Raw genomic sequence first — 11,470 nt, 5'->3', positions numbered from 1 at the left:
CCCGGGCACGGATATAGCCGCGGAAGAGAGTCAGGCAGATGGAGAGAACACCCCATCGACCGTGCTCTGCCTGGACCAGTTAATGGCCACCTTGAAAGGTTCATTGAATCCTCTGTTGTTTGCGAGTCAGTGTCTTTTTAAGAGTTCTGGATTATTCAGTAGGTTGGTCATTTGCAGGTATCTGCGGGTTTGAAGCAACATCCAAACAGGTCATTGGACATTTGTCTGATAGACTGAGACGATAGACAGAGAAGTCGAGAAAGGGAAGTAAAGTGACAGAAATGGACCATGTGAAGGTGAGTGAAGTGTGGAAATTGGGAACATAGCGAATTAAATGTTCCAGTTTATTGTGAGAGCAGGAAACAGCACCGATATTATCAATGTGCTGGGAAAAGAGGTGAGGGAGGGGCCATGGTGGGATTTTAATACAAGGATAAGAATCTTGAATTTGAGGCGCTGTCAGACCGGGAGCCAATGATGGTCCACAAGCACAGGGGTCATGGGTGAGTGGGAAACGGTGTGTGTTAGGATACGGGCAGCAGAGTTTTGGATAAACTTAAGTTTATGGAGCATGTAAGACTAGCAGGAGAGCATTGAAATAGTCAATTCTAGAGATTAAAAAGGCACAGATGAGTGTTAACCATTAGCGCAGATCTGAGCTCAGAATGAGGAATACCTGCAGCTGAACCCATCATCATAGACAGTCACTCGACATCGAGGAAGACTTGCTTTCACTCCGAAAGGAGTTCTTTGGTGGCTGAACAGTCCAACATGAAAGCCACAGACCCTGTCATAAATGGGACAGATATTCGTCGGGGGAAGAGGGTGGGTGTCACTGATTTACCACACCTTCCTTCACCTGCCTGACCTCTTCAAGCTCGCAGCGTTGAGATTCGAAGAGCTCAACGGCCTCCCGGATACACTTTTTCCAACGAGGATGGTCTTCGGCCAGGGTCTCCCAGGCGTCAGTGGTGCTGTCGCACTTCATCAGGGAGGTTTTGAGGGTGTCCTTGTAACGTTTCCGCTGCTCAACTTTGGCTCGTTTGCCATAAAGGAGTTCCGCATAGAGCAGTTGCTTAGAGAGTCTCATGTCTGGCATGTGGACTAAGTGGCCTGCCCAGCAAAGCTGATCACATGTGGTTAGTGCTTCAATGTTAGGGATGTTAGCCTGCGCGAGGACACTGATGTCGGTGCATCTGTCCTCCCAGGGAACTTACAGCATCTTACGGAGGCATCTTTGGTGATATATCTCCAGCGACTGGATGTGCCTTCTGTAAGTTGTCCATGCCTCTGATCCATATAGTAGGGTGGTATTACTACAGCCCTATAGAGCGTGAGCTTGGTGGTAGGTTTGAGGGCCTGGTCTTCGAACAATCCTTTCCTCAGGCAGCCAAAGGCTGCACTGGCGTACTGGAGGCGATATTGAATCTCTGCATCAATGTCTGCCTTTGTTGACAGGAGGCTCCCGCGGTATGGGAAGTGGTCCACATTGTCGAGGGCCACGGCGTGAATTTTGATGTCTGGGGGCCGTGCTGTGCGGCGAAGACAGGCTGGTGGAGGACCTTTCCCTTATGGATGTTAAGTGTAAGGCCGATAATTTCATATGCCACAGTGACGACAGCGACGATATCCTGGAGTTCAGCCTCAGAATGTGTGCAGACGCAGGTGTCGTCCGCATAGTGCAGTTCAACGACAGAGGTTTGGGTGGTCTTGGACCAGGTCTGGAGAGGGCATAGATTAAACTGCTTCCCACTGATTCTGTAGATTATTTCCACTCCAGCAGGAAGCTTGTTGACAGTGAGGTGGAGTTGGCAGCGAGGAAGATTGAGAAAAGCTTTGGAGCGATGACGCAGCCCTGTTTGACCCCGCTTCGGATGTGGAATGAGTCTGTAACAAATCCGCTGATAAGGATCACGGCATGCATGTCGTCGTGGAGCAGGCGAAGGATGTTGACAAACTTTTGGGGGTATCCAAAATGGAGGGAGGACGCTCCATAAACCCTCACGGTCGACAGTCTCAAAGGCCTTCATAAGATCGAAAAATGCCATGTGTAAGGGTTGGCGCTGCTCCCTGCATTTTTCCTGCAATTGGCGTGCTGCAAAGATCATGTCCGTTGTTAGCCGTAGGTGACGAAATACGCACTGTGACTCCGGGAGGAGCTCCTTGGCCACAGGGAGAACATGGTTGAGGTGAACTGAACCACATCCCTGTGCAGCATGTTAAGTTTATTTAGCACCTTGGCCAGACAACACTTGGAGTATTGTGCACAGTTCTGATTTCCATAGAATTATATAGAAAGTTATAATTAAAAATCTAAGAGAGACTTCAAAAGAAACTTGTTTACTCAGAGAGTGTTTAGAATGTTTAACTCGCTATCAATAGGAATAGTTGAGACAAAAAGCATAGACGCGTTTAAGGGGAAGCTAGATGAACACCTGCGGGAGGAAGGATTGGAAGGATATGCTGATAGGGTTAAATGAAGTTGGGAGGAGGCTCAGTGTGTGAATCAAGTCCTCTCAGTACTTCGCTCTCCATGCTCATGATTGAAAGACAATTAAATCGATCTTGTCTCATTCGGTTCCTCATCTCATCATTGATGTGTTTTACGTTCAAGAAGAACCGCTCACCACTGCAATTTGCCAGGCTGAATGGCCTTTTTCTGTGCTGTAAATTCTAAGTAATTCTTAAAACAAGGGCATCTGTGAAGTTTTTCACATCGAGTGAGCTGAAGAATTTGTTTTGTCTGAAACATGAAGCCGTCAAACCCATCAGCACGCAACCCCAACATGACTTTTAGAATTGTGACTCATCAACGTACGAGTTGTGGTGACATCGAAACTCCAAAAGTGCCATTGAGAGATGCACAGAATACGGTAACATAGTGGTTATGTTACTGGACGAGTAATTCAGAGGCCTGGACTAATGATCCAAAGTCCCACAAAGGCAGCTGGGGAATTGAAATTCAGTTAATTAAATTAAAATCTGGAATAAAAAGCTTGTATCAGTAATGTTGCCCAGGGAGCTATCGGATTGTCACAGAAACCCATCTGCTTCAATAATGTCCTTCGGGAAGGAAATCTGGCCGATATGACTCCAAACCCAAAGCAATGTGGTTGAGTCATGACTGCCCTCTGAAATGGCCTAGCAAGCCGATCAGTTATAACAAACCGTTACGAGAAACAATAATTAGAATAAAACAGGATGGACAACCCGGCATTGACCTCGGCACCGGCTTCTGACATGACAATGGTACACCCAGCCCAGTCGACCCTGCAAAGTCCTCCTCACTAACATCTGGTATCTTGTGCCTAAATGGGGAGAGCTGTCCCACAGGTTAGTCAAGCAACAGCCCGACATAGTCATCATCACAGAATCATACCTTTCAGCCAATGTCCCAGATTCCTCCTTCACCATCCCTGTGTATGTCCTGTCCCACCAGAAGGGCAGACCCACCAGAGGTGGCGGCCCAGTGGTATATAGTCGGGAGGGAGTAGCGGGAGGAGTCCTGAACATTTTACTCTGGACCCTATCAAGTCTCATGGGTTCAGGTCAAGCTTGGGCATGGAAACCTCCTGCTGATTAGCACCTACTGCTCTCCCTCAGCTGATGAATTAGTACTCCTCCATGTTGAAGGTACTTGGAAGAAGCACTGATATTATCAATAGGCTTCAATGTCCATTACCAAGAGGGGCTCGGCAGCAATGAGCAAGCGGGCTGAGTCCTGAAGGACATAGCATCGAGATTGGGCTTCCGACAGATGGTGAGAGAATCAACACAAGGGAAAAACCTACTGATCTTGTCCTCAGCAATCTACCTGTCACAGATTCATCTGTCCATGACAGCAGTGGTAGCAGTGACCACCACACAGTCCTTGTGGAGACAAAGTCTTGTCTTCACACTGAGGATTTCCTCCTTCGTGGTGAGTGGCTTGACCACAGTGTTAAATGGAATAGATTCATAACAGATCTAGCAGCTCAAAACTGGGCATCCATGAGACACTGTGGGTCATCAGCAACTGCAGAATTGTATTGCACCACAATCTGTAAATTCATGGCCACACATCTAGCTAAGCTGTTCCAGTACAGAGACACTGGCATCTACCCAACAATGTGAAAAACTGCCCTGGTACGTCCTGTCCAGAAAAAGCAGGACAAATCCATTCAGGCCACTTACCGCCCCATCAGTCTACACTCAAATTTCAGCAAAGTGAGGGAAGATTTTGTCGACAATAATCTGCTCACAGATGCCCAGTTTGGGTTGTGCCAGGACCACTCGGCTCCTGATCTCATTGCAGCCTTGGTCCAAACATATACAAAGGAGCTGAATTCCAGGTGAGGTGAGAGTGACTACCTTTCACAGCAAGGCAGCATCTGATGGAGTGCGGCATCAAGTAGCCCTTGTAAAAATGAAGTCAATGCGAATATAGAAAACTCTCGATGAGCTGGACTCATATCTAGCACAAAGGAAGTGGTTGTTGGAGGTCAATCATCTCAGCCCCAAGACATCGCTGCAGGAATATCTTAGGGCAGTGTCCTTGCCCAACTATCTTAGGCTACTTCATAAATGAACTTCCCTCCATCATAAAGGCCAGAAGTGGGAATGTTCACTGATGATTACACAGTGTTCTGTTCCATTTGCAAGACATCAGAAAATGAAGCAGTCCATGCCCACATGCAGCAAGACCTGGATGACATTCAGTGTGTGGCTGATAATGGGCAAGTAAAAATGGCACCACACAAGTGTCAGGCAATGACGATCTGCAAAAAGCGAGAGTCTAACCACCCACCCTTAACATTCACTGCCGCTGAATTCCCCAGCATTAACCACTGGAGGTCATCGCTGATCAGGAACTGAACTCGCCCAGCCGCATAACTACTCTGGTAATAAGAGCAGGCCAGAGGCTGGGTATTTTGCAGTGAGTGTCTCACCTCCTGACACCCGAAAGTCTTTTCAGTATCGACAAGGCACAAGGCAGGAGTGTGGTGGAATACTCTCCACTTGACTGGCTGAGTGCAGCTTCAGCAATCATCAAGAAGCTCGACACCATCCAGGACAAAGCAAGCCACTTGATTGGCACCCCATCCACCACCTTCCACATTCACTGCTTCCACCACCGGTGCACCATGGCTACAGTGTGTACCATCGACAAGATGCACTGCAGCAACTCGCCAAGGCTTTTTCAGCAGCACAAGCCATCCCACGAGCTCTAGCAATTAGAAGGACAAGGGCAGCAGAAGTTTGGGAACACAATCACCTGCAAGTTCACCTCCACGTTACACACCAACCTGACTTGGAAATATATCACCATTCCTTTTTCGTCACTGCGGCAAAATCCAGGAACTCCCTCCCTAAAAGCACTGTTGGAGTACCTTCACCACAAGACTGCAGCGGTTCAAGAATATGGCTGACCAGCACCTTCTCAAAGGCAATTAGGGATGGACATTAAATGCTGTCCTTGAGCTCAAACATTGCTGGTCTCTGTAGCTGTTATTCACTTCTTTACCCACACAGCTTAACAGAAAATCCACAGCAGCAGCGGAGCGTTTACTGAGCTACCGCAGTAATAACTCTGAATGCAAAGAGCATCGATGCATTTAAGGGAAAGCTCGATAAACACAAGGGAGAAAGGAATAGAAGGAGATGCTAATAAGTCCAGATGAAGTGGGGTGAGAGAAGGCTCATATGGAGCATAAACCACAGCATGGCCCAGTTGGCCCGAATGGTCTTTTTCTGTACTGTAAATTGTAAGAAATTCTTAAAACACGAGCACCTGTAAAGTGTCACATCGAGTGAGCTGGAGACTTTGTTGATACATGAAGCCATCAGACCCTTCAGCACGCAAACCCAGGCCGACTCGTGGAACTGTGGCTCATCAATATATGACAATTTGTAACATCGATATCCCAAAGGCGCTTGACTGTTGCTCAGACATTAACGTGGAATATCTGTACTTGGCAATTTAATTGCACTCAACACAGTTCTCAACTAAATTCCTAAAAATAACTTGTAAACACTGGATTATTGGAGCCACAGCAATACCATTTGAATCCATTCATAGCCACGAAGGAGAGAAATGGAGATCTAATCCAGGGTGATAGTAATGAAATTCACAATGGTACTAAAAAAAAGTTGATAGTTGGCTTATAAATTGAGTGCTTAGGGATTATGGCCAGGGCATGGGAGAAATGGGTTTAACATCTTGTGCCTTCTGCTTTGTGGAATTAAATACATTTACTCCTTCCCCAACTATTACATTTTGTTGGAGTATCGTTAGTCTTCCAATACCTTACCCAATTCCTTCTTCATGTGAATGGAGGTTGTGTTGGCAAGTTATTCAACCATGATGGGAGCAGGCAGAAGAAAAGCTGACCCTGAACCACACCCACTAGGGTATCCACACCAATCAATGAAGCTGTGACAGCAAGCTGATGCCACCTGTTGCTTTCCCTCCTCACCCAATTGTAGTACCCAGAGTTCAGTATGCTGAGACATTGCTTGTCTGCCTACAAAGCTTAACAGCAAGCCTATAGCAGCAGTGGTGAGTCCCATTACTAAACTACTTGGATAACTCAACAGGATCTGTTGCAGCTATTGAATACAAACTGCTGTTCACGAGGCAGATACACTAAATAGGAAGCGAATCCAGGACTTTTTCTTCACTGCACTAAAATAGTGCAACAATGAATTAATGGACAATTGGCCTGTGTTTAACAGATGTTACATCTTGTTGGATTGAATTGTCATTTGTACAAAGACAGATAGTTGGAGCAGGTAATTGTATACAGCTTCTCAGTCCCAAGCTCTAGAGATGCCTCCCTAAACATCTTTGTACCTCCTTAATACATACCTCCGACCAGGCTTTTGGTCACTGGGCCAATATCCCATGTGGCTGTCAGTTATCCAAACACACCGTTGAACATTTTAGATTTTATAATAGGTGCCTGAATGTCCCAGTCAATAAATAGACATTACACGAGAGGAAAACACATTTCATCGGACTGAATCCCATATAACTGTTGCACAGCTCAGTATAATTCTTGTTCTATGGAAACCAAGTTATGTTAAATGAAAAATAAGTCACCACTCAAACTTACAAGGCAACAAAACACAGCCCAATGTTGAACAGTTTATTTACAATAAAAGGTTTCAGTTCTTTGTACAAAGTCACAAGCCTTCATTCCCTACAGGACAAGAGCCTGATTATATAAATACAAGTACGAAACACAATAAGTTTGATCCCATCAGTCAGTTTAGTCACTCTCCCCCAGGGTGTGCTTGTCAAACAGGTACTCTCCCAAGCCATTCTCAGGGGCTCCCAGTCTCTTCAGGTTGGTGATGTGATCACCAAGCTTCTTGATCATCTTCACTTGTTCATCAAAATAGTAGGTCTCCAGGAAGTCACACAACTGAAAGAGAAAAGAGGGAAATGAGTTATGGCCAGTAGCAGATATCAAGGAACATCAGAGCATTCCCTCGAGTTATGATTTTAATTCTCTCGGAATGGAGAAGGATCAGGTAGGGCAATTGAAATTCATGTACATCTGCTCTCATAATCCAGTAACTCCTGTACAATGGGAATTTTGATCCTGGAAACATTGGGACCCATTTATTTCTCAATGTCCACAGTAGGCCAACTTCCCGGTCCTCTCCACACCCCCTGAAGAACCCAGGAGAGAACCTCCCCAAAACAAAGTTATTGTTCACGGAGATCTTTTGAAACAGCTGAAGGACAGCAATGTTCCACCACCTCCAATTTACCCTGAAACCCACATGAGACACTTACATGAGGGTCAGTGCTCCCAGTGGAGAGTTTGTGCTGATGCAGCAGACTCTGGTTGACATTCTTCTCCATCTGCAGAGTTCTTTGCATCACCTCCAGACCATTGCTCCATTCATCCTGCTCTGGTTTCTGAAGAGGAAAGTCACAGGCAGTTCACTTACAATGGAACAAACAAAATACATGAGACAGTACAAGGAAAATAGGGGTGAAAAAGCAACCAGACGTCCATGTTATGATAAACAATGTGTCATAGGTATATAGAATTGCTGCATTCCACGACCACAAACATGGAACCAATTGCTTTCAGAAGTATTTGAACAATCAGGTCTAAGTGTATCCAGACAGAAGGCCACTAGTTTATTGAACCAAACCTTGATGTCAGACAAGATGATCCGTCCTCCACGGTGATTCTGGAATTCCATCAGGTTCTCAGCATGCTCACGTTCCTCATGTGACTGCTGCTTGAAGAACTCAGCAAAGTGACGCAGGGCAACATCATCCCAGTCAAATTAGAAGGACTGCGGAGAGAATTTAAAACAAAACAGTTTATTTAGACCTTGATCTTCATATATCATGCAGCAGTAATTTTTCCCCTAGTTAGTGAAATCTTTTTCCTTCAAAAATAGACACCATTTGTAAACTAGCAAAATGCCATTGACTTCATCATTCGGAGGAGATGAGCCTCACCTCCCAAAAGCACGATGAAAGTTTTTCTTTGCAGGCTGAAACTATAAACCTAAAGTTCAGGATTATATTTCATGTCCAGTCAAACTGAATTCTACTTCTGGATGAGCAATACCTCCTCTACTTTCTGTCATTCACACAAGAGTGTGTAAGTCATCAGGTGGATGTGAAAGATTAAGGAGGAGAGATTGAGCAGACTAGACCTCTATTCTAGAGTTTAGAAGGATGAGAGGTGAGCTTATTAGAAACGTACAAAATTCTTACAGGGCTTGAAGGATTAGATGGGGGATGTCGAAATCTCGACCTCCGAAAAGAATGACTCCGACACTTACAGCTCCGGTCGAAGTTTCTTTAATTTACTTGCTCGCAAGGGGTAGGTTACACTCAGTCAAGGGCTAAGTGAACACCTCCGAAATGGTTCAGTTTAACAAGATATTTATACAGTAAAACCAAAGTTATGGCCTCTCCCTGTGTATTGCTCTGTCTCACAGTCAGTGAATACAGATAAAGAGTTAATTACTATATCCTGGTCCTGACATGGTATCCAGATATTTCCTTTTGTCAGGGTTATCAGTTGGTCAGCCGGCCATTACTCCATGAGTCATAGGTAATGGGCTATCACCTGTCTTGTATTGTGTCAGGATTGTTCCAATTTCCTGGTCAGTTTATCTGTTTGCATCAAATGGATGAGGTCTCGGAAAGAAGATAATGGCTAGAAGATAAGGGTGGGGTGACATGGAACTCCTGTAGTGTAGACAATAGGAGAGCACCATGGGGGGGGTTACTTGTCTCAGCATGACTTGTCTCCTAGCTGTCTGATGGCCATCAGCCATCTCAAACCAGGTTTAGCTGTTTATGCAAGCTGACTGCTAAAATGCAGAAAGTTCTGGAAGGGCCAGGACTCCATTTTGATCAAAAGGCACACAAATTCCGTATGGTATCAGCTTAGATAAAAATACATTTCCACAGGGAGGATGGTTCCCCTTGCTGGAGAGTCTAGAACCAGGGGTCAGTCATTGACGACAGAGATGAAGAGGAATTTCTTCACTCAGGGTGGGACTCTTTGGCATTCTCCACCCCAGGAGCTGCAGAGGTTCAGTTATTGAATATATTCAAGAGAGAGAGAGCACATGATAGATTTTTGGATACCAAGGTAAATGGGGACAGTGCAGGAGGAGGAGTTGAGGTACAAGATCAGCAATGATCTTAGTGAATGACAGGAATCAGCCATTGGCCCCTCAAGCCTACTCTATGTGCTCGGTACTACTGCAGGGAGCTCTCTGCAGTGTCCTGGCCAATATTTATCCCTCAACCAACACCACTAAAACAGATGATCTAATCATTATCTCATTGCAGTATGTGAGAGCCGACTTTGCACTAATTGGCTGCTGCATTTCCCACATAACAGGGAACTACACTTAACGTCTTCATTGGAATCTCCCAAAGTGCTTTGTAGCCAAGGTAGTGAAAGGCATTATAGAAATTATTCTTCTTCCATTCTAGACCAAGTTTGGGCATGGAATGAGAAAAATCCTCCACTCCAGTAGTTTACACAGTAATAGTCTATTAGAGAGATCTCAGCAGTGAGCAAGGCTCCAATACCAGGATTCTCAGTACTTTACCTCCAATAGGAACACTAGTGAGGACCTGCCCACATTTCACTCACTGCAGTCCCCCCACTGAAACTGAACAACAGGCCCCTGACCAGGTTTGTGCTCTTCTGTCACACACTCAGGCAGCAGCAGCTGGGCTGGTTTCAGATATTAAACTTCTATATTTCACTGTCACCTACCCAATTCTAGAACTCACTCTGTCTTACACAAGCTCCTGTATTTATACGATTGGAACAGCTGCATTAAAACAGGGTATGACATCACCAATGATGATTGACAATCCCCGAGAGCCAATCAGGAACATTCACTGAATTCAGGCACCAATTAAAAAAGGAGAGGAAGTTTGGGGGCAGGGTCTGGGGAGATCAGTCTCAGTGCTGTCACTGCCTTTGGGTTCCTTGAACCTCTTCAAATCTGAAAGTGTGCCGTTGCTTAACGCTCTCAATTGAATGAAATGATAATTTTCTACGTTTGCCAAAGGGGTTTTTCATAATCTGGCGAAGTTTCTTACTTGCAAGTTTCTGTGGCACTGAGACAATATTCAAAGCAATCAATTCGTCTTGGTGCATTTACAAACCAAGCATTGGCCAGTGGAATGGGAATTCCATCCTGTGGATGGTGTGAACTGCCCCCAGTTCGAATATAGAGAATGGGCATGTGTCTGAGGATTGGCTACATGGGGGCATCAACGATCTGTCATTTTTATTCTCATGGAATGATGCCTGGTAAAATTCAATACAGTGAGCGAGAATGAGAGGGAGTGAACATTACTGAACACATTGTCACCCACAGACACATCTCCATTTGATAGAGGAATCAAAATCATGGTGTCTGGACAGAGTCGATAGACAGGAACTGTTCCCATTGGTGGAAGGGTCGAGAACCAGACGACACAGATTTAAAGTGACTGGCAAAAGAACCAAAGGCGACATGTTTACACAGCGAGTGGTTGGGATCTGGAATGCAATGCCCGAGAGGGTGGTGGAGGTAGACTCAATCGTGGCTTTCAAAAGGGAATTAGATAAGTACCTGAAGGAAAAATTAATAGCAGGGTTGCAGGGGAAGTGGGACTAGCTGAAGTGTTCTTGCAGAGAGCCGGCACGGGCTCGACAGGCCGAATGGCCTCCCTCTGTGCTGTAACCATTCTATGATTCTATGATTTGCTCCGGCGTGTTTTGGGGCAGGCTTGATGGACCAGCTGATCTTTTCCTGTCCCTCAATTTGATGTGTTGGACGTGTGCTTTTACTGTCGGTTTTCAGTGAGGCAAAAGAATATTTAAATCTGATTGAAATGATTAGGCTCAGATATGCTCCAATTGTCTGGCTCATCATAGATTCTATCAGCACAGAAAGAGGCCATTCGGCCCATCGTGCCTGTGCAGGCTCTTTCAAA

Source organism: Pristiophorus japonicus, chromosome 4 (genome assembly GCF_044704955.1).
Source record: "Pristiophorus japonicus isolate sPriJap1 chromosome 4, sPriJap1.hap1, whole genome shotgun sequence".
NCBI lineage: Eukaryota > Metazoa > Chordata > Chondrichthyes > Pristiophoridae > Pristiophorus > Pristiophorus japonicus.
This window is presented reverse-complemented; position numbering follows the sequence as displayed.